Source organism: Ursus americanus, chromosome 6, assembly GCF_024610735.1.
Source record: "Ursus americanus isolate L20-20 chromosome 6, mUrsAme1.1.p, whole genome shotgun sequence".
Taxonomy (NCBI): Eukaryota; Metazoa; Chordata; class Mammalia; order Carnivora; family Ursidae; genus Ursus; species Ursus americanus.
The window spans coordinates 7,985,169-8,006,916 of NC_142132.1; the positions used below are offsets into that span (position 1 = coordinate 7,985,169).

The 21,748-nt window shown below is 53.0% G+C and overlaps 1 protein-coding gene across 3 annotated transcripts in view; it reads left to right on the forward strand.

Moving 5' to 3' along the window:
• The first annotated feature begins 1,116 nt into the window (after positions 1 to 1,116).
• The window catches only part of CHST15 (carbohydrate sulfotransferase 15), a 91,498-nt gene continuing 70,866 nt past the window's right edge, over positions 1,117 to 21,748 (forward strand). Inside the window, exons 1-2 of one of the 3 annotated variants that reach the window (XM_045809335.2) lie at positions 1,117 to 1,491; positions 4,100 to 4,245. The gene's annotated coding sequence lies outside the window, so the exon portion shown is untranslated. Of the gene's footprint in view, positions 1,492 to 4,099; positions 4,246 to 15,506; positions 15,694 to 16,656; positions 16,786 to 21,748 lie in introns of those variants that run through there. The other 2 variants (XM_045809336.2, XM_045809339.2) reach the window with 2 other exon arrangements.

Consider the following 21,748-nt stretch of genomic DNA (forward strand, 5'->3'; position numbering starts at 1 on the left):
GTCTGGATGGGCTGGGCCTCTGCTGTAGTTGCCACAACCCTCAAATCTCGGGGCTTTGACATGTATGATTTATTCTTGTTCATACACAGGTCTTGTATGTCCAGAGACTCAACAGCCAGCTGTCCTCCTCATAATGACTCAGTCACCGAGACTGCTGTCTCTTGGGGTCCACCACCTCACCAGCAAGCACACGGAGCTCCCACTGCTCTTCTAGGCTTCGGCCAGAAATGTCATCCTACCGCCTGTGCGTTGGCCAGAAACTCATCTCGTGGCCAGTCTAACTGCAAGGAGCGCTGGGAGATGCAGGGGAGTACGTGGATATTCAGTCAGCAATACATTTGCCGCCCAGACGGTGGGGGTGGAGAGTGCCTCCAAGACTGGGGGAGCAATATATTCAAAGGCCCAGGGACCAGAGGAAGAAGGGTGTCTGGGAAACCGTGAGCAGCTCAGGGGTGCTGCAGTAATGAGAGCAAGAAAGGAAGGAGGGGTTGGGGGCTGGGTGATGGTAAGAGTGTGACAGTGGGTCAGGCTGAAGCGCTCTGGCTGCCACGGATCAGAGGGCTGGAGGAGCCCGGCTGGGGCCAGAGCAGGAATCCGCACCAGGGGAGTAGAGGCCTGAGTTGGGACCAGGGCAACAAGGCAAGAGAGGAAGGGACCGATCCTTGAGCTGTCAACAAGTGGAACTAGGGGAGAGGGGGAAGAGTTGAGGGCAATCCCCAGTCTCTGCACTTGGGTGATTGCCGTTCCCTGAGATAGGCATCAGGGAGGCAGCTTTGGGGGAAGATGAGAGGCTCAGGGGTGCACCCGCCCAGAATGCAGTGGCTTACGACATTCCAAGGCTTGGGAGAGAGACTTGGGCTCGAGACCACAGAACACAGCCCTCCCTGGCAGAGCGCCCTAGGCACCGCTTTGGGGGGGGGGCAGAGCAGCCAGCCAGTCCTGCAGGAACAAGAGGGAGGCTGGCAGATTGAAAAGCACCATCTGTTATCTCAGCCCCTGAAGTTCTGATCAATTTCCAGGCTGCGAATTTTCAATGGGGGAGGGGGCGGGGCTGGAGGTAGGACAAAAAGTTGAGGTGCTAATTACGGCAAAGGGGAAGTACACGTTTAACTCAGGGGACAACGGGGCACAGCCAGCCAGCTCGTCCATATCCTGCTTTGTAATTGTTGAGGTAGTTGAAATGTGATTAACCCCTGGTCTCTGGTCTTTGGGATTTGGACTCCAATATATTGTGAAGGGCTCCCTCCTGGAAGTGGCTCTCTCAGCGCATCCTCGGAAGACAGGAGCTGTTCACACAAGCGTCATAAAAAGCCTCTTGCATTATTAAGTAGCCGAGGTACTTTCCGTGTGCCCTGAAGTCCTTCGCCGATTTCTTGCTCTCACTCTGGCATTTCAAAGGCTCCTTTCAAGTCAGCAGGGACCCGCGATTCAAGCCTCTAGGGAGGAGTCCAGGCGTCCTGAACAGGGAGGCTCTCTGAGGATGGATCAGAGGTGGGTGTTTTACAATGCAATCAGTACTTGCCTTTGATTCTAGCCATTTTGCAGACGGGTAAGTGGAGGTGCAGAGGCGTGAAGCCATTTGCCTGGTGCGCATATGAGAGGGCAGCCAGGCACGGAAGTGCTGCTCTGGCTTATGTAAATCACGGCTGCAGGGCCTCTGCGGAGGGAAGGAGGGAAGACAGAAGCCCTGCTAGAAGAACGGAGGACAGCACCCGGATATTCCTGCCCAGAAGTGGCAGGCGTGGGAAATATAGCCACACTTGTCTGAGCTTCTCTGCCCCGTAAAAGGGCCTGGGTGCCTTTTATTAAACAGAGGACTATTCAACAATAAATATTTCTCACACAGGGCCAGAGAAGTTACCACGGTTGGCTCCTGCCCAGCCTGGCTGAGTCAGCAGGAAATTAGCCAAGGTGCAGAAAACCTTGTGTTCTGTGGTTTGGGGGTGTTATTTTTTAAATACCAGGCTGAAAAGCAACAATGACTGAAAAACACACGTGAAAGCCTCACCTCTGTGGGTCCCGGATCCCAGGAAAAATGGGTCAGGAGCCTGGGGTGCTGGGAACGTCCTGTGGGTGAAAGGCTGGGTGCATGAGCATTACAGGGGACTTGGAAAGGTGTCCAAGATAGAGATTCCTCAACCTCAGTTTCTTATCTATAAAATGGGTCGAAGAATGTCCACTCCTCAGGGCTGAAGGAGGTTGAGATTTTCTGCAAAGTAAAGAGGGTTTTACAGGGAGAGCGTTAGCATGGGATTCACTCCTCCCCGTTACACTTCTTAGCTGAGTCTAAGCAAGACCTGCCCCCTTTCAGAGGCTACTGCTTCATTTATAAATGGTGCATTAGTATTTCCCATATGAATCTTTATTTTATTTTTTTAAAAGACTATTTATTCACTTGTGAGAGAAAGAGAGCGAGAGAGCACAGGAGGCGGGGAGGGGCAAACAGAGAGGGAGAAGCAGGCTCCACGCTGAGCAGGGAGCCCGAGGCGGGGCTTGATCCCAGGACCCTGAGATCAGGACCCGAGCCGAGGGAGACGCTTCACCGACTGAGCCAGCTAGGCACGGAGGCTCAAAGAACCGGGCCAACATGAAAGTTTGTAAATTGTGAAGCCCTCCGCATACTCAAAGTAGTGGTTTTTTGGTGCTACTGAGACTGTAAGCACTTTGCCCAGAGCAGGTCCTGACCGGGTGACCAGCTGCACGTGGGTCCTTGTCTGTTTGTGTGACACTTTCAGCCGAGACTGGGGACAGCTCCTTGGCTGGGGCTTCACAGAAAAGGATTGGTTCTGTCCGTCCCTTCACATAATTAATATTCCAAATAAGAATTATACAGTCGTTTCTATGAATATTTGATTCCTCGAATCTTCAAATATCAGCTCAGCTCTCGGGCTGAAGTGAAAGAAGGAATAATTGTTTTTACAACGACCGGAGCCAGGGAGGCAACTCTAGGTCCTAATCACAGCCTGAAAACTAATGACTCAGTTTGGTCGCCAAGATGTGTGATATAAATGTCGGTGTCCATGGCTCCTGGAGAGAAGGAGAGAAACTCCACTCAGCAACTTTTGGGGCAGACATCGAAGGCACCGGCTCCTCAGCCCTGAGCCCCTGAGAGGCAGGAGGGAAGCCCCATGCGAAGGCTGCTTCCAGATGAGCTCCCCACCCAGGACTCGTGGAGGCCCAGCACCCCCCCAGGGTGGGAGAGGGTGACTCTCAGCTTCGTGTCCAGTGCGGCCCCCCGGTGGGCACCTGTGGGAGGCAGGCAAGGACCAGGACTCAGGATGAATAGCGCCCTCTCCTCGTGGTGCAAAGACGGTGGGTCTTCCTAGAAAGAGGGTCGCCAGGCCCAGAGGCCTCTTGGCCCAGAAGAGGTCCTTCCTCCTTCTTGGCTTCTTGGGTCCTGGGCTCCTCCCTCCCAGAATTCTCCCTCCCTAGGGGCCAACCAGAGGCCAGATACATCACATTTACTGTGATACAGCCTGGTGTGGGCCAGGCAATAAAAGGAGTAAACAAGAGATGATGAATGGCTCAGAGGATTGTAATCGTAAGGTCGTCATCTGAAAATGCTCACCGTCCTTGTTGGCATTGTTCACGGTATATAAATGTGGGAATCAGAAGCGAGGTGACTGGTGGTCCCTCGGGCTCCTGGAAGAGATCCTGATTGAGTTCTCCAGCCCTTCCAGGATGCACCTGCTAGGGTAAGACTCTTGGGTGACATCTGGCTCGTTTCTGGGGTGGGGGTACCTCGAACAGAGCACTGATTCAAGGGGCAATGGGTCCTACCTGTCTTCTGCTCTGCCATTGGCAAAGCCGTGTGCCTTTGGCCATCTACACGAGCCTTAGTGTTCTCACCTGTAAGATGGGGGCAATATCCTCTTACCCTCACCCAGACCGTTCCAGCTTGGCTGGTGTCTGGAAGTCATTGGTATAGAGCTACAGAGGTGGTGATCCATGGGCATCTGTCCAGTAATCTGACTGGACTGGCTTCTAATGCGTTGTACATGCCCCTCCCCTGATGTAGTTGCCAGTTTAAGATTGTTTTTAAAATTGGGCTATTTCATAATAATACTCATATTTCTGGTTCTCATGCTTCATCGAGCAGGAGCTGAGAGCCAGCTGCCTCCGTGGATGGTGTGTGAGCTCCATGGTGCCCCAGACCCTACCATTCCCTACTGGCTACCTTGGTCCCTTTGGCAGTGTCTACACCTGAAGTGATGTGCAAGGCCCTGGCACAGCGCCTGGCACGAGGTCAGTGTGGGATAAACATCTTCTTATCTTTATGTAGCAGCGAGGCTGGGAGAGCACTCTGCTCCTGGGGAGGGACTGGTCCTCCTTCCTCTCCTTTCCCCTGCGGCCTCTGTACCTCCAGGCCGTTGGCCCATCTTCTCACTCTGCCCATATCCTTGAGAGGCTGGGGCAGCTTGGAGACCAGGCCTCTGAGAGGTGCTAGGAGGTCAGGAGGCCTAACTCCACCGTTGGCCAGAAGGGCCCACAGCTCAATTCTGGATCAATGGCCCAGCTGTGAAGCCAGCCTCTCCTTCTGGTTCCATTGATTGTGGTCCGTGGGTTTAAGTCCCCAAGTCCTGCCTGGCTGAGTACCTCCCTTTCAGCCTCCTCAGGGCTCAGGATGCCTTAGACTTAGAAGGTGACAAAGCAGGGCACCTGGGTGGCTCAGTCGGTTAAGCAGCCGACCCTGGATTTTGGCTCGAGTTGTGATCTTGGGGTTGTGGGATAGAGCCCTGCACTGGGTTCTGTGCTTGGCCTGGAGTCTGTTTGTCCCTCTCCCTCTGCTCACTCTCTCTAAAATAAATAAATACATAAAATGTTGAAAGGAAGGAAGGAAGGAAGGAAGGAAGGAAGGAAGGAAGGAAGGAAGGAAGGAAGGAAGGAAGGGAGGGAGGGAGGGAGGAAGGGAGGAAGGAAGGGAGGAAGGAAGGGAGAAAGGAAGGGAGAAAGAAAGAAAGAGAAAGAAAAGAAAAGAAGTAGTGGCAAAGCCACCTGCAGTCTCTTCTTAGATCTGGGAGGGGAGGTGGTGGGACAGGAGGAGAAAGGCCCTTACTGGTCATTCAGTGAGGATGGAGGGCCCCCTGGCTCTTTCCCAGGGCCGGCTTGCAGCTGAGGGTGGGGGTATAGACAGCGCTTGGGGTCTAGAGTCTTGAGGGGTGGTGGGAGGGCAGTTTAGAGAAGGTCAGGTGCCCAGGTAAGGGGAGAGGTGTCAAAGGTATACTTAGAACCCAAGCTTTTCTTGCCTAAGGGGGCTCTCGAAGCTGCTCTGGGCTGTCCCTCTCCCCCCTGGCCCTTCCCCCCCGCCCCCAGACAGCACGCTCACACTCACACTCACAGACGGGGACACTGCAGCATCGGAAGGTGACTCAGAGCTCCTCCGACCACAGGGGCTCTTAGGGATGCACACATCCGCCGTTAAATACAACTTAGCTGCTTGCTGCTCTGTGCTTGCTGAGAAAGATTTAAGGAAAATTGATAAGTCCTCTTAAAAATTTATGCCAGTGAGGGGCACCTGGGTGGCTCAGCTGGTGAGCGTCTGCCTTTGGCTCAGGTCCTGATCTCCGAGTCCTGGGATGGTGGAGTCTGCTTCTCCTTCTCCCTCGGCCTCTTCTCCCCCCACCCTCACTCGGGTGTGCACGCACGCTCTCTCTCTCTCTTCCTTCTCAAATAAATAAATAAAATCTTAAAAAACAAAAACCAAAAAACTTATGCTAGTGAGAAAGCCCACAGAGCCCTTAAACTCTGATATTTGCTAATCTCCTTGTTAACAAGGAGGAAACATCCATCAGTACCTGGCCGGGATTGAACCACTTAGTTTTCTTTGAATTATATTTACTTTTTGATAATTTCTTATGGCAAATGACAGTGGTTTTTCCATTTATGAGGAAAAGAAATCGTCCCTTAAAAATGCATTTTTAAAAACTCTTTTGGACATTTCCCAACTCAGACCAGAAACTGAGATGGGTGCCTGAGAGCCCACCCGCCAGCATCAACCATCGTTGGCCTGTGGCCAATGTCATTTCTCTATTCCCCTGACTCTTCCCACACTTCATTATCAAAGCAACTCCCAACTTTGTCAGTATATGTTTCAGGATGTAAATTCCTTCTCTGTGAGTGTACTGAGAGAACGCAGTAAGTAAATCATCGAACAGGGAGATCCAGATAAAGAGAAAATTGAGAGTGGCTGGAATACCTGGGGGTTGGGATCCTTGCCGGGTCAACTGCTTACTGAGTGCACAAGACACCTGCCCCCAGTGGGCCCTGGACCCAGGCCAGGCCCAGGCATGGCACCTGATTCTTCCCATCTCTATCCTTTCTGACTGGGGGCTTCCAGAGGGCAGGGCTGCGGTCCTGGGGGTTCAGGTAGGGTGTTCCCAGACCCACTCGGGAAATGTTTGCTGAAGAAATGGTGTCCAGGCGAAACCAGCCTATTGGACTTCCTAACACAGATGTGTTAAACACGCCCATCGCCTTTGCCCCCAGTGTCCTGCCTGTGAATATGTCGGTCACATGGCAAAAAGGACCTCACAGATGTAGTTAAAGTCAACCTTAAGAGAGGGAGATTATCCAGCATTACTAGCATCCTGCATTCTTCTTGGTGGACGCACTGTAACCACAGGAGCCCTTAAAAGCAAGCAGAAGAGAAAGGCAGAGGAGTTCCAAGAGGGAGGAGGACTTGAACATTGTTGCTGTTTTGAAGGCAGCGGAGGCCGTATGAGAAGACAAGCAGGTGGTCCCTAAGAGGAGAGGGAGAGAAGCCCTGCTGATCCCCATCAAGGAAATGGGCACCTCAATGACCACAAAGAACTAAATTCTGCCAACAACCTGAACGAGCTTGGAGGTGGTTTCTTCCCCAGGACCTGCACACGAGAGCTCAGCCTGGCTGGCACCTTGACCTCATTCTCATGCAACCTGCCGCAGACAGCCTGCCCGACTTCTGACCTCTGGAGCTTCGAGGCAACAGATGGATGCTGCCTTACGCCGATAAGGGGTAATTTGGGGTAATTTGTTTCCCAGCAGAAGACTGATAACAGATAGTGAACACTTTCTGTCACTTCTCATGGATGTGTAATCAAGATTCCAATGACCCTTTGGCGAGGGCACAGTCCCAAGAGATAATCCAGTTCCACACTTCGTGTCAGGAGCAGGGATGGGAGGCCCAGAGAGGGGAAGGGTCCCAGAGCAAACCAGGAGGGCCACCGAAGTGCAGTTCCTGAGCCTAGGGACTTGCAGCCCATCCACCAAGTACCTGGGCGCACCAAGCAAGGTTCAGCCGGGTCGGGGGGAGGCCCCCAAACAGTGCACACACCCTTCTAGCACCCCACACCACACCATATCCGCAGCCACACTCTCTCTGGGCTTTGCTCAGGGCTTTTGTTTTGTTTTGCATAGACACGGAAATTTGTGCTCTCCGGGTTCTGGAGGCTGGGAACTCCAAGACTGAGGCGCCCAGCAGGTGGATTTCATACGGATGCCTCTTCTCGTGGCTTGTAGGTAGCTGCCTTCCCACCGTGTGCTCAGGTGACCTCTTCTCTGTGCATGCTTGGAGAGACAGATCTCTCTCCCCCTTTGCTTATCAGGCCACCAACCCTATAGGAGTAAAGCAACAACAAAAGTAAATCTCATTGGTCGCCACTGGAGGATGCTGGAGAACCAAGCCATGCTTTTGAAAACAGTAAATGAAAGAATTAAGTGTTTGTCTTGCCTTCTCTTGACTAACGGTACCGCGAGGTGAAACAATAACAGACCAGGAAAACTTCACTTTTACAGAAGAATTCCATCCCATAAATGAAGACAGAATAGTGGATTTTGAATATTATAATTTTGGTTTTAGAAGCATTGTTAGCTATTAACATCACAAGAAGAAAGACAACCAGAAGTCATGTGCTCCTGATGGAAATACCCACCAGCATCCATCAAGAGTTCTTGCCAAAAAGATCTACCCTGAGTCTGACCAACCCTGTAGGACATCTTCTTTCATTTTTTAAAGATTTATTTGAGAGAGAGAGAGAGAGAGAGAAAGAGAGAGTGCACACAGGGGTGAGGGTAGGAAGGCTAGGGGTGGGGAGGAACAGAGGGAGAGGGAGAGAGAGAGAGAATCCCTGATGAAGGGCTCCATCTCACGACACTGAGATCATGACCTGAGCTGAAATCAAGACGTGGACGCTTAGGGCACCTGGGTGGCTCAGTCAGTTAAGTGTCTGCCTTTGGCTCAGGTCATGATCCCAGGGTCCAGGGATTGAGCCCTGAGTCAGGCTCCCTGCTCAGCAGGGAGCCTGCTTCTCCCACTCCCCCTGCTTGTGCTCTCTCTCTCTCCCTCTCTGCCAAAATAAGTAAATAATATCTTTTTTAAAAAAAGAGTTGATGCTTAACCACCCAGGTGGCCCGGTATCACTTCTTCTTTACCCATTCATCCATCAGGGGCCACTTAGCTTGCGTCCATGTCTTGCCTATTGTAAATACTGTTACAATGAACATAGGAGCACACACATCTTTTCAAATTAGAGTTTTCACTGGTTTTCAAATAAATACTCAGAAATGGAATTGCCGAATAGTAGGGTAGCTCTATTTATAATTTTTTGAGGGAACTCCATACGGTTTTCCACAGTGGCTGCACCAGTTTGCATTCCTACCAGCAGGGCATGAGGGTTCCCCTTTCTCTACATCCTCACCAACACTTGTTATTTCTGGTCGTTTCGATACTAGCCATTCTGCCAGGTGTGAGGTGATAGCTCATTGTGTTTTCATTTGCATTCCCCTAGTGATTAGGGATGTTGAGTATCTGTGTGTCTTCTTTGAAAAATATGTTTATTCAGAGCTTCTGCCCATTTTTAAATCACATTGGCTTTTTCTTCTTTGCTATTGGGTTGTAGGAGTTCTTTATATATTTTGAATATGAATTCCTTATCGGACATATGATTTGCAGCTATTTTCTTCCGTTCAGTAGGTTGCCTTTTATTTTGTTGATGATTTCTTTATTGTGCAAAAGCTTTTTCATCTGATGCCGTCCCACTTGCTTATTTCTTGCTTTTGGAGTCAGATCTAAAAAGTCATCACCAAGACCAGTGTTAAGGAGCTTACCATCTTCATTTTCTTCTGGGAATTTTATGGTTTCAGGTCTTCCATTCAAGTCTGTAACCCATTTTGTGTTCATTTTTGAGTAGGGTGTAAGGTAGTGGTCTAGTTTCATTCTTTTGCATGTGGCTGTGCAGTTTTCCCAACACCATTTATCGAAGAGACACGCTGTTTTTTTTTGTTTTTTGTTTTTTAAAGATTTTATTTATTTATGTGACAGAGAGACAGCCAGCGAGAGAGGGAACACAGCAGGGGAGTGGGAGAGGAAGAAGCAGGCTCCCAGCGGAGGAGCCCGATGTGGGACTCAATCCCGGAACGCTGGGATCACGCACTGAGCCGAAGGCAGACGCTTAACAACTGCGCTACCCAGGCGCCCCGAGACACACTGGATTTTAATGCCATCAAAGCAACTTCTAAGGAGCCACCTTTTCTCTAGTTTCCATCCAAGAGCAGATAGTCCCCAGAAATGGCACAGATGTTTGTGATGCTGATGTCACAGAGCTGCCATGTCTGTTGTCCGTGAGCCACTTTGGAAAGCAGTGTGAATGGAGCACATGGGTGTGCAAGAGCTAGGAAGGGAGGTGGGCCCAGAGAAGAGGCAGGATTACAACTGCATGGCCTATCTGGCAGTGTGGACATGAGCCACTTTGCAGGTGCAATGGAAGCATCACAGATATTTAATTATGGGGCCGGCCTGATCAGATTTGCATGTCGGAAAGATCCTGGCTGCATATGTAGAAAGAATCAGTTAGCGGAGGTCAAGGAGAGGAGGCAGGGAGAGTAGCTAGAGGCCATTGCAGCAGTCCCAAGGGAGAGCTGAGACGGGTCCAAACTAGCAGCTTGCAAACTTCAAGGGACAGTGGGGGAGCCTATTAAATATACCGATTCCTAGGCACCATGCCAGAAATTCAGATTCCTGGGCCCCACCCTAGACCTACAGAAGTGGAGTCTCTGGTATTGAAGCCCAGGAATCTGAATTTTTAAAAAGATTTATTTATTTATTTGAGAGGGAGAGAGAGAACGAGTGCATGCACATGAGTGGGGGAGGGGCAGAGGGAGAGAATCTCAAGCAGACTCCCACTGAGTGCAGAGCCTGATGCAGTGCTTGATCCCACGACCCATGAGATCATGACCTGAGCTGAAATCACGAGTTGGACCCTTAACCGACTAAGCCACCCGGTGCCCCAGGAATCTGAATTTCTAAAACCTTCCAGCCTTCTAAGGTGAGCCAGGCTCGGGAAGGGGTTGGTGGCAAATTGGAGGTAAGAGAGCTAAGGATGACAGTGGGGCTTCTGCGTCAGGCACCTGGGCAGATGTGTGGTGCGGACATTCACAGAAACGGCTGTCGCAGGGCATGAAGCAGGTCTGGGTTGGACCCAGCAACGAAGCTGGGCAGGGAGGGAGCGCAAATCACGAACAGCCGCTCAGAGCCTCTGCGTGTGGGTGTCATTCCCATTATCCTCCCCAGCACTGCTTTGTAACATTTGACTGCATTAAATGCTCAGCCAGGAAAATGAAATTTATTTAGAAGGCTCAGGTATTTCACATCGAGGGCAGGCAATGCTGCTCTAAATTTACCAAGTCAACAGCTCATTTTTGCTGTTGGGTGGATTGTAGATCTTATGACAGAAGCAAGTGAAAATGCTCCCAGCTATACACTTTCACCTTATTGGCAAAATGTCTATCCGGCAGCTGAAAACACCTAGTTAATAGGCACTGCCCTTCAACAATTGGTAGCAACAGAGTCTCAGGCGGTGATGGCAATGACATTATGTCTCTTTCATCACAGGCACGTTCTCTGTATCACCAATTACTGGCCCTACATTCACTCCTAGCCTCAGATACTGCAGAATAAAGTAAGGCTCTTCCCATGGTGCTGTCGTCACTCACATCACCTGGGGTCCTCAACTGATTTTCCTTCCGAGGTTTCTGCCTTAGGATCTCCAGTCTTCACTGGGGGGAAGACATCTGATTCTAGGAAATAGGGAAAATCATAGGAGGTGAAGTCTGGGGGACAAGGCACTAATCAAGCCAGGAGATTCCAGCTGGGTCATTCACCAGACATTGACTGGGTGTGTCTGCCAGGCCAGGCTCTGAGCTGGCGGCTGGGAATCCTGACACTCACAGGACCTTGTTCCTGCCCTCCCAGGATGTACAGCCCCTCGGATCAGACTTCTCAGGTGCGAACTCTGAGACAGAGCTGGAATGCCTTCAGGCTGCAACAACTTCGTAGCAGTAAAGGGAGAAGCCGTGGGGCGGGGGGAGGGGAGTAGGCAGTTCTCAGGTGCATTCACAGGTCCCAGTGTTTGTTTCAAACTGGCCCAGTTCCTCTCTTGAGGCAAGTTTCGATGCAGAGCTGAAGTCTGCAGCTTTAAGGAACCACGATTTGTTATTACCCTAAATCCGGTAGACGTTTTGGATGGGGTGTAGGAAGTTTTCACAAGAACCTAAATTTCACGTCGATTTGTGATGGATTAGCATACCAAAATTGGCGTAAAGTGCACTTAATGGATGCATTACTGCAGAAGGGATCTGTCTAACCAGAGCATTTCTAAATTTATGAAATTGAAATGCACTTCAGGTTACCGAGCAGTCTAAATTTGTCAAAGTCACAGGCTGGAGGCGGGTCGTGGCTGGTGGCAGAGATCCGAAGCCAGGTCCACTGAAACACATTGGAGAGCCTGTGCACTGGTCCCCACGGGCCCCTCACACTCGGGTGCAGCCCCTCCCCGCACAGGCAACTCCCAGCAGCCCTCCACCCCCACGCAGTCCCCTTGGAAACCACCTCAAATGTGGGAACAAGGTGAAAGTGAATTGAAACTTCATCCCCGTCTCTGCTAAAGTGCTAATTGAAAATGAAGGCATTAGCTGATAACTAGGGCCTTCGGCATCTGAAACGGTTTTTCTTTCGGGGCCTTTTGCATTCTAGTAGGAGGCACTGGGAAGACCCCAAATGCTCCAGTCTCAGTGCTCTAACAGTGGAATGACCAATGTCAAGGCTGCTGTTGTGGAGCTGGGTCGTGCTCAAGGCCTGGCCTTTCCTCCTGAGTGGTCCTCTGTCCCTACTTTCAAATTCCTGGGCTAGTTCCCAGAACTGTGATTAGCATCCCTTAATCCCCGGAAAAGGGACTTCCTACAGCAATTCCTCTAGAATTCATGGCTCTGGAAAACGCCAGGCCGTAGCTTTCGAGGTCCTTCCCCCTCCAGTGGGAGACCCCGAAGGCCAGAGAAGGGCTCCAGGTCTCACAGAAGCTGGTGGCAGGAGCAGAAGCTAGGTCTTCTGAACCGCAGTATTTCCCAAGTGCTTAGTGCATCCCTGGCGTAGAGAGTGGCCCCAGCTGTGTTCACCCCTTTACTCGCTCCTCACTTCACCTTCCCATCAGGCATGCCTACCGTTCACTTGAATTCATTGGCGTTAGCTCATGCTAATGGTAGAGGAGGAGATTTTGGTCCTTTTCCTACGTTGTTTGGTTTCTGAGCCTCTGTCTCCTTGCCTGAGAAATGAGGATAAGTAATATTGGTTCACAGTTGGCTCACGAGGCTGATGTGAGGGTCAAATGATACAACGTGGCAATGTGCTTAGCAGTGTGCTTATCACCTGGTGGGGTTCCGTAGGTCCCCATCCCGAGGAGGGGATGGAGACTTAGCCATCTTAGTGGCTTCAACATTCACTCCGTCGTGCAGCACAGAGCAAGTGTTCCAGGGCAGGCTGCTGAATGAATGAGGGAGCGAGTGAATGTGACTCGGTCACCCTGGCAGGTCCCTGGCCTTCCAGTTTCTGATGCCCCTGCACTGTCTCGTATGTAGAATCTTTATTCAAGCAATACTTGTTCATTGATTCAATTACTCAGTTAAAAAAGTTATTGTGTGACTGTTAACGCACGATATTACTTTCAGTAATGTTGATTGCTAATCACAGTGACTATTTCTGAGCTCTTACGATGTCCCAAGAATTGTGCTTAGTATTTTTCAAACATGTTGTCATGAATCTTTACACAAGCCCACTGAGGGAATGTATCAGTCAGCTACTGCCACAGTAATGCCGCGTAACAACCTCTGGCATTCAGTGGCTTACAACGAGCATTTCCCCCCTTGCTGGTGTGTGTGTAGGTTGGTGGAGGCAGTGCTGCCTCCAGCTGCAGGTGGGGTGGCTTGGTTCCAGGCTGCCAGTTGAGTTCAGGTCTGCTGCGTGTGTGTTCCTTCTGAAGCCGTGCAGGATGAGGCAGCAGCTTTCTTGCGACATCTTGTCATGAGCCACCAGAGCACAAGAGAGCAAGCCCAGCCCCACAACTCGTATCAATCTCCTTATTTAGTAACATTCCCTAAAATCGCATTGTCTAGAGCAAGGTATATGGCCAAATCCAAAATCAAGGCATGGGGAAGTACACTGCATGCGCTTTGAGGGTGTGTAAGTCTAACACCCCCACAGGATCAGTAATTCGACTGACCACTAGTAGGTGCTATCATTAGTCCCAACTGACGCACAGAAAGTGACATGCCCTCAGCTAGCAGATGTCAGCGGTACGGTTCGAACCAGGGCAATTTAACTCCAGGATTATGCAGGGTGTACACATGCGGGAGAGGATATTTGTCTTCTTAAACGATCTTCATTTTTCCACCCATTAGCTGCCGGTGTCATGTTGGCACCAGGCTCTCTCACACATCCAACTGTCTGTCCATCCGCTCATTCATACACGTCTGGCATTTGGGTGTTCTCTCAACCCTCCAGAATAACAGGCAAAGTGCAGTTCTTGGGTAATTTTGTGAAATGAACGTTAAGGGTGCAAATTGCCCTCCAGTTAATCTCAGGCATGTGTATAAATACCTTTGGAAAGTCCCTGGTGGAATTCGTATCAAAGCGGGTACCGTGATTTTACTTAAAAACAATTTGTTTCGTGTCAGCCGTGATTTCTGACACCTGAATTTGAAAGTGATCTGGGTGGGCCCAGCGCCATCTCCATAACGGGGTCATGTGTTTACTTGGAGGGAGGAGAGGAAAGATCGAGGTATGTGTGGCCATGGAATAATGTTCCACACAGTCTTACAGGAGGGGATTTCCTCTGCCGTGTTTCCATAGAACCTTCCCTGTGTTTGTTTAAACCCATTGCACACTCCGGTCTGACAGCTGCCTGGCCCAGGGCCTCCCTGTACAACTAACCCTCTTTAACAGCACCCTGCACTGTGTCCCTCGATGCAATTACTTGAGTATATAAACTTCACTGAAAGGCAGGCTTTTCTTGGGAGCTAATAAATAAGCCCCAAAGCCACAACGTGTATAAGACCTTGAAAAATGGCATCATCATCTATTGGGAATTGTGAACCCTGCAAAAAGCAGCTCATTGTATTTTCAGAAAAAGGTTTTTGTGTAAAAAAAATAATAATGAACACAAGTCACCAAGTGGAGTCTATGGAAAAAGCAGTGCCGTCTGAGATCTGAGGCTGGTCTCTTGCATCAATCTTTCTTCGTAGATCTTATGTAAAGGGCATTTATTTGCAGGAAAACAAGACACAGTTTTGAAGAACTCCCCTCTCATCCAGCTTCCCATCTGCAGTTATAATCCTCTGATTGTGACCTCTGCTTTAGTTGCCATGGATGCTGAGCACAAGTTTAGGACCTCATGGCAGGCTGTAGTTTCTGGGGGGTGAAAGAGAAGCCCCGGGCAATATAGATCAGATTTTCAGAATCAGAGGAAAGGGGGGAAAGGCAGGCTCAGGAAGCCCCCCTCGGCCCAGGGCCACCACTCTGCAGCACTTAGGAAACACTTTCAGCTTCACTTCTGGCTGCTCTGAGCAGGAGGATGCTGGACCGTGGCCATGGGGACATGGGCAGGCAAAAGGCTGTGTGATGGAAGACAAAGATTTTTTTTTTCTGTCCCTTGGACCCGTTTCTTGAGAGGCTGGGCTTGGTCCTCCAAACGCCCCTTGAGCTGAGTCTTCCAAAATCCAGTGTCTTTTCTTTAACTGATGGCATCTTTGTCAAGAGACACGGAGTCGACCACTGGGGCCGTTTCCTTGGCCTCGGACAGCCCAGGTGATTTTCTGGAGCGGGCGCCTCTGGGCCACTGCGGCAGGGCCCCGGGTCCCGCGGAGCCTTCCCCTCCCGGGCAGAAGCAAACAGGCTGGGCCGAAGAGCCCGGCAGAGCCTTCGCGGGCTGCAAAAACACAACAGAGGGCGCAGAACCCGCCAGCGCCGTGGCCTTGCATATCAATGTATGGGCTGGCTGCATACCGCCAAGTTCGTTAAAAATGTCTCTGGCAGAGCGTCACTGGCAGACTTTAGGGGTTTCGGTTTGCTTTCTATTTAGAACCACCGCATCACACAAACCTTGTTTACTTGAAAGGGGAGGGGGCGGGGACCAAACCCACCGCGCGGCGCACACGCCTTGATCTCACATTCCAGACTAGAGCTGATGTGTGTCAGCGCGACATGGGGCGGGGGGAGGGTTCTCTTCGGAGGTTTCATTCGCCATCTGCACGTCACTCCCAAACTTTTCCTCCCTGCGCTCGGGGAGTCAGGTTGACGCGCCCTGGATGCGGGGCTCGAGGCGCGGGGCTGGGCGCGCTCCCGCGGAGCCGGAGCCGCAGAGGCTCCGGGGCTGGACTCGGGCTTCTCAGGTACAAGTTGGGTGCCGGGCGCGGGGGTGGGGGCGGCGAGGAGCGGCGGGTGGAGGTCTGGCTCCGGGCTCCGGCGCCCCTCTGCGTTCCGGCCGGGCAGCGCGGGCGGCGGCGGGGCTGGGCGTAGGGAGTCCGGGCCGGCGGAGGCTGCGCGCAGCCTCACTCCCAGCGGCGCTCCCGGCGCGGTGGCGGCGGCGGCGGCCCAGGCAGACAATGAACTTGCGAGCGCGCCGAGCCGAGGCAGGTTTGAGCCCCGCGTCCCTCGGCCCAGCCTCCCCGAGGCCCCCGCGGTCACTAGAGGGGGCGGCCCCTCACCGCCGGTCCCGGCCACCTCTGGGCGCCCCGCGCGCCGGGGACCCCGCGGGAAGGGCTGCCCGGCGGCGGCGCCGGGGCTCGCATGCCCCCTCTCTGGCTCGAGAGAATGCAGCCGGAGCTCGGGGACAGGGGACCAGAAGGGGTGGTGGCGCTGCGGGCAGCCGGAGGCCGGCGGGGGGCGCACGCCGCGGGGCACGCACGGGCCGGCTGCCCAGAAGAACGACCCCAGGAGTCGGAATCGGGGCGCCCTCCCGCCGCCCGGCTCTGGAAGCTTCAGGCGGAGGACGGACGGACAGATACACCGGTGCTTTCGCCATGTGAGCTCGCGTTGGGGAGTGGGGGGTGGGAATTCCCCCAGCCAGATGCTTCGCTCCCCCGCGCACTTCGGGGAAGTTTCCAGGCGCAGCCCCGGGCAGGTAAGCGGGCATCCGCCTCTCTCTTCCCGACTCACGCTGGGAGCCGCCTCCCGACCTCCCGCTCCAGTCCCACGGCCGCTTTAGGTGGAGGAGGGAGGGCAGGGGCAGGCACTGACGCCTGTGGGACCCGGTTCCTGGAGGGGACACCGCGGGGGCGGGCGTGGGAGGAGAAGGGGGCGCGGCCGGGCCCGGAGCGGCCTGAACTTTTGCTCCCCGCCCCTCCTCCTTCCTCTCGGCCCTCCGCCCCCTGCTCCTTCCCGGCTGCCGGCCGTGGCTCCGGAGGCGGCGGCACTCGGAGTTGCCGGCGCTTCTCGGCGGTGGCGTCCCTGGCCGGCTGGGCGCGGCGAGCGGAGCGCGGCAGGTCTGAGCGGCACGGCTTGGCGGCGGCGGCGGCGGCGGGGAACAGGGGCTGCGGGGCGGCGAAGCTGTGGGGAGCCGGGGAGGTAGCGGCCCCTGTGCGGGGGTGACGCTGGCAATCGTGCTGGAGCGCGAGGGTGTCGGGGTGTGTGTGCGGGTGGAGAGGACGCGTGGCGCAATTGGCCCTCTTGGAGCCCGCGGGGATGGCGGGATGGAGGCGCCCTGGTGAAGGGAACCTCGCCTTTGGGGAATGAATGAAGAGCTGTGGAAGCGCCTTCCGACTCCTCCGGGCGAATGGATTGGGCGGCGCGCGTGTGTGCGTGTGTGTTTAGGATTCCGAACCGCCTGGGTCCTGGGCGCGGCTGCTTGGCCGCCCCGTCGCGGCCCTGGTGCCCACGTTGCCCGCCCGCCCCGCGCCCTGGCTCGGCCCTCACGGCTGGAGAGGCCGGCGGACACACTGAAGGCTGGGGCTCGGTTGCCGGCTGCTGGCGGCTGGACGTCTGCGCCTCGCGTAGGGAGGTTCGAGAAGCAGGCAGCGAGGCTGGGGCTGAGGCTAGCTCCTGGGGGGCGGGGGGCATTTTCCCGTTCCCGGTGTACACTGGGTGAGTTAATGGCACGGAGTTTGGGGAATGAAGTTGTATTATCAGGAAGCCCCAGGATGCCCCGTGAAGGGATTTGGCGCGCTGTTCAGTGAAATTGAGCAGGGGGCTCCGGTTCTAGGCTCCTTGGGAGTACCCCCAGCCCCTCTTTCTTTATCAGTCGCTGTTGCTGTGAGGACAGCCACCCAGCGACGGAGCAGAAAGCCACCTTGAGGGCATCTGCACCCCCTGCGGGGCCCAGGAGGAAACTGAGGTCTGGAGATTTGCCCAAATTTCCTCTAGGACCTTCCCACAAGGCTCTCCATCAGAGCTTTCCTGCCCCCCCCCTGCAGAATCAGGAATCCTCCCTTACAGAACATGGTACTTATTAATTTTACAAACTGCATGTTGAATCAGGATGTTTTAATTGGTACCTAAATGTGTACAAGTCATACATGATTTTGCCTAAAATAGCATGTGAATAAAAACATCGTTTAATTAGTTTTTATCAAATAAGTTTTTCTTTACAATACTCCTGGAAGATTGGCAGGAAAATGTTCTTGTTTCTTCCTGGATGGGGAGCGTGAGCCAGCAAGGTGAAGCCGCTTGCCATGGTCTCCCTCTCAGTATATTTGAGCCAGAAGTGGAGCTGCAGGTCTGGCTTTCCCTTCAAGGTCTAGCTCCCCAGGAGAACCGTCTCTAGGGCCCTGGGAAGGAAATTCAACAATGTCTGTCTTTTCTCTTCGGATCATTGCGTGACTGCAGAGAGCTGGCTTGTGGCTGAAGCCAGCAGCATTAATTCATCCAGGATACGGAGGGAGGGGGCAGGGGGGCAGGTCTGTCCAGAGTGGGTTACACCTAGGCCTTGCTTTTCTTTGATGCCTAGAGCTTGTGATGCCTGAACCACGGTCTTGGCCTGGGATCCCAGCACTGTCACTGTGGCATCTCTGTGGGCTGCTCTCTGTACCCTTCTCTCCTCTGTTGCTGCTGGCCCTGGCCAGGAGAGGAGAGGCATTTGGTTTTCCTCATGCCAGAAAGAGAGAAGATTAATCTCTGCATCTGGAAGAAGCAGTGTTTGCAAGAGAGGTTGGGAGAGGTTGGGAAGTGGATTGTGTTTATTTAGTGTTTAGAGAAGAGCATAAAAGAAACTCCAAGTTAACCAACTGGGCCGTGGGAACCCCAGGCCTTTTGAACCTGCACTGTCAGAAGCTTTAGATTAGTACTGGGTTGTGATAAGACTGTGGTTGTCCAAGGCCATCTAGGGCCCAGCTGGAAATTGCCATTGCAAGAGTAGGGGGAGAGCGAGGGGAGGGAGATTCTGGAGCTACCCTGAACAGGTGAATCCATGCCCCACCTATAGGGGGCAACTTTGACTCAGCCTCAGCCAGCTGGAGAAAAACAGACCTGCAGGTCTTGTTAATTTTCAAGAGAATTCTCAAGTGTGGATATTTAAGTGTGGGCTCAAATTCCAGAGGTGGAGTAAAAGGTTGGGGTGGGTACAGCACCAGGAGGCTTGAAGATTGACATCTGGCCCTGTGTCTGGATAATGGGAGGAATGTCCCATGGTCAGGGAGATGGGACACATGATAGGCCATGTGAATCACACCCCCAAGGGCTCAGGGACTAAGAATTGGTGGGTGCCCCCGTGCCTGTGGCCACGTGCCAGGCTCCTTCACGAGCTTGTGGGTCGTGCGCGCATTGGGTAGCTACGTAATGAATTCCCATGATGTGGAAAGGGACTCCATGCTCAAACTTTTCATATGCTTTCATTGACCAAATAGATCCCATGGCGGAGCATCTGGGGATGGTACAGCGATAAGACAGGCCTAGTCCCAGCCCTTGCAGGAGGGGAGTGGACAGAAATGCCTGTACCAGCTTGTCAAATAAACCTGGAGCTGGGAAGGACAGTATGGCAAGAACAGTGCTGGAGGGGGTGGGTCGTTGGGGAGGAGTCTCCTTTTACAGATGTGGAAATTGAGGCTCAGAGCAGTTGGGTGACTTGCCCAAGGTCACACAGCCTGAAAGTGGAAAGTCAGCGCAGGTCGCCGATCCCCAGCTCCCGGGCCATGCTGTGCTGGAGCCTCTCGAAGGTTCCGAGGTGAAGGCACACTCCCTGCGGTTGCAGCTCTCACTTTTCTCATCCGCTTGTTCGGACCCCATCCCCTTGCCGGGGCCTCAGTAGGTGCAGGCTTACACAGATGCCATTTGCAGCCATGTGTCAGAGAGAGGAATTTTCTTAAATTCTAAAAGCAGAAACTATGTTTAAAAGTAGCAGCTGGCACGGGAGTGTCATTTATGCGAGCAGCCAACCAGCGGGCTCCTCTTTAGCAGCGTGTCATTCAGAAGTGATGCTTCCAGTCGTTGCTGAGAATAATGCAACTTGTCTTCCCTTCCGGTCTGTGTGCTGGGAGGCTCAGGAGTGATACTCACTTCCATGGGTGATTTTGAGTCTGTCGTGTGAATCAGGAGACTGTGTTCTGACTTAGCCGAGTGGGTACTGGGAGAAGGAGTGTTTGGACAAGCACAGTGTATTTCTTCATTGTTCTCAAGTGCTAAGGTCTGATTTCCTTCCTGAGACGCCTGTCCCTTACAGTAAAGCCTGGGGAGAAGATGATCCGTGTTTTCACAGCACGAAACAAAGCATAAAGGTGGCAGTTTCCTAGTTAGTGTAGCCCATCTAGATAGCCGGGAAGAAGGGTAAAGGTTTTGTGTTGATTTGGGCCAATACGGATTTTTTTTTTTTTTTTTTTTTTTAGCCTATGGGGGTTGGGGAGGTAGACATTTGGTCACAACAGCTGTCGTTTGCTGGGTCCCTACTGGTTCCCAGCTGGCCCTGTGCCAGGCAGGTCAGGCAGGTGTCCCCCTTTGTCTCAATGAGAGGGCGGGGAGGCTGTTCGAGATCACACAGGCCAAGTTTGCAGCCATCCAGATGTACAGGAAGAAGGATGAAAAAATGACAGTGGAGGAAGGAGGGGAAGGAGAGGGGGTGGAGACTAACAATTGTGGCTTCCCCAGCAGGGGAAGGCGGGTGTGAATCAGCAAGTGGTTAAGTTAGGGAGAGGTGCCATGGAAAGCAGGTTCTCCATCTCGGCTGGTTTCAAAAGGGATGCGAGGGAACCTCGAGCTGCGTCTCTTTCATCCGTGGTAGCGACGTGCAGTATGTATGCAGGGTCCCAGGTGTGGGTCCTGGGCCAGGTGCGCGGGCCGAGAGGCAGCACTCAACACCAGGGAAGCACCCAGTAGTGGGCGAGAGCTTGCACAAGTCGGTTACGTAATGCTGCTGAGAGCGTGGCAGGACCTGGTTAGCGGCTCTGAGCTTGGAGTGGTCCGAGGTGACTTCATGCCCTGGCCTGATGGCTGTTATCCTATACATGCGTTGACACCTGCCAGGTGCTTGGAACAGTGCCTGGCACACGGTAGGCACTCAAGAAACGTTGGCTCTTGGGGTATTCTAGAGCTCATAACCAGGGACAGAGGATGTGTCCGGACTCCCAGAAATTGCATGGACAACTTCGGATGAAGATGGTGGATGTGTAGTATTCACGATTTCTAGCAAATTCTACCTCAGAGGGCTTCTCTGACACTTCATAAGGCCAGGATCCCCAGGACTCCTAGATCCTATTCGGGTTTTCTTTGGCGGGTTGCTTCACCTCCCGGGGCTGTTTCTTCACGTGTGCGAGGAGGGGCCAGGTCAATAGCCGCTTTCTGACCCTTTCAGCTCGCTCTGTGGGCAGGCCCCGGATCAGTTCAGCTGTGTTCCCACTTGTCACAATTAAACAGAGGGCAGACCGGGCAGGTCTCGCCGGAAACGTGCTGGGGTAGCTTGCTTTTCAGTGTTATGTCTGGAGCCGCTAAGCTTGAAGGACCCTGAGCAGGCTTGCAGGGGCCCCCTCTCTGGGCCAGGCGCTCTCTCCCTGACACCTTTACTACATTTCTAGAACCCATCCTGGTCCAGGCCTTTTGGGTCTCAGAAGAAAGTGAGGTTGGCAGATCGTCAGAAGCAGAGGGTGTCATTATAACGGAAACTTGGATGCTTTCCAGAATTGTGTTTGTGGTGAAAATATTGAAGCAGGCCGCCTAGTCACCCAGGTGCCTGGAAAATACCCCAACATGGGCAAATAATTAGATGCAGGCTGGGCGCAATTATTTTTTCCTGCAATGTGCTGGGACCTGGTTGTTTCACATTTTCTCTTGAAATGGAATACATTCCCACCGATCCATTTGCTCCCTGTGGCAAAAATGTCAGTGGTGGTCTGGGTGCGGGAGGCAAGGCCCCGAGGGGTAGTGGTTTGGTCCCTCCCAGGGCGGCCCTGGGTCTCAGGGAAAGTTCTGTCCTGTCTGCTGTGCCCTTGCAGGGGCCTACCCCAAGGGCCTGGGCCTGTGGCACCT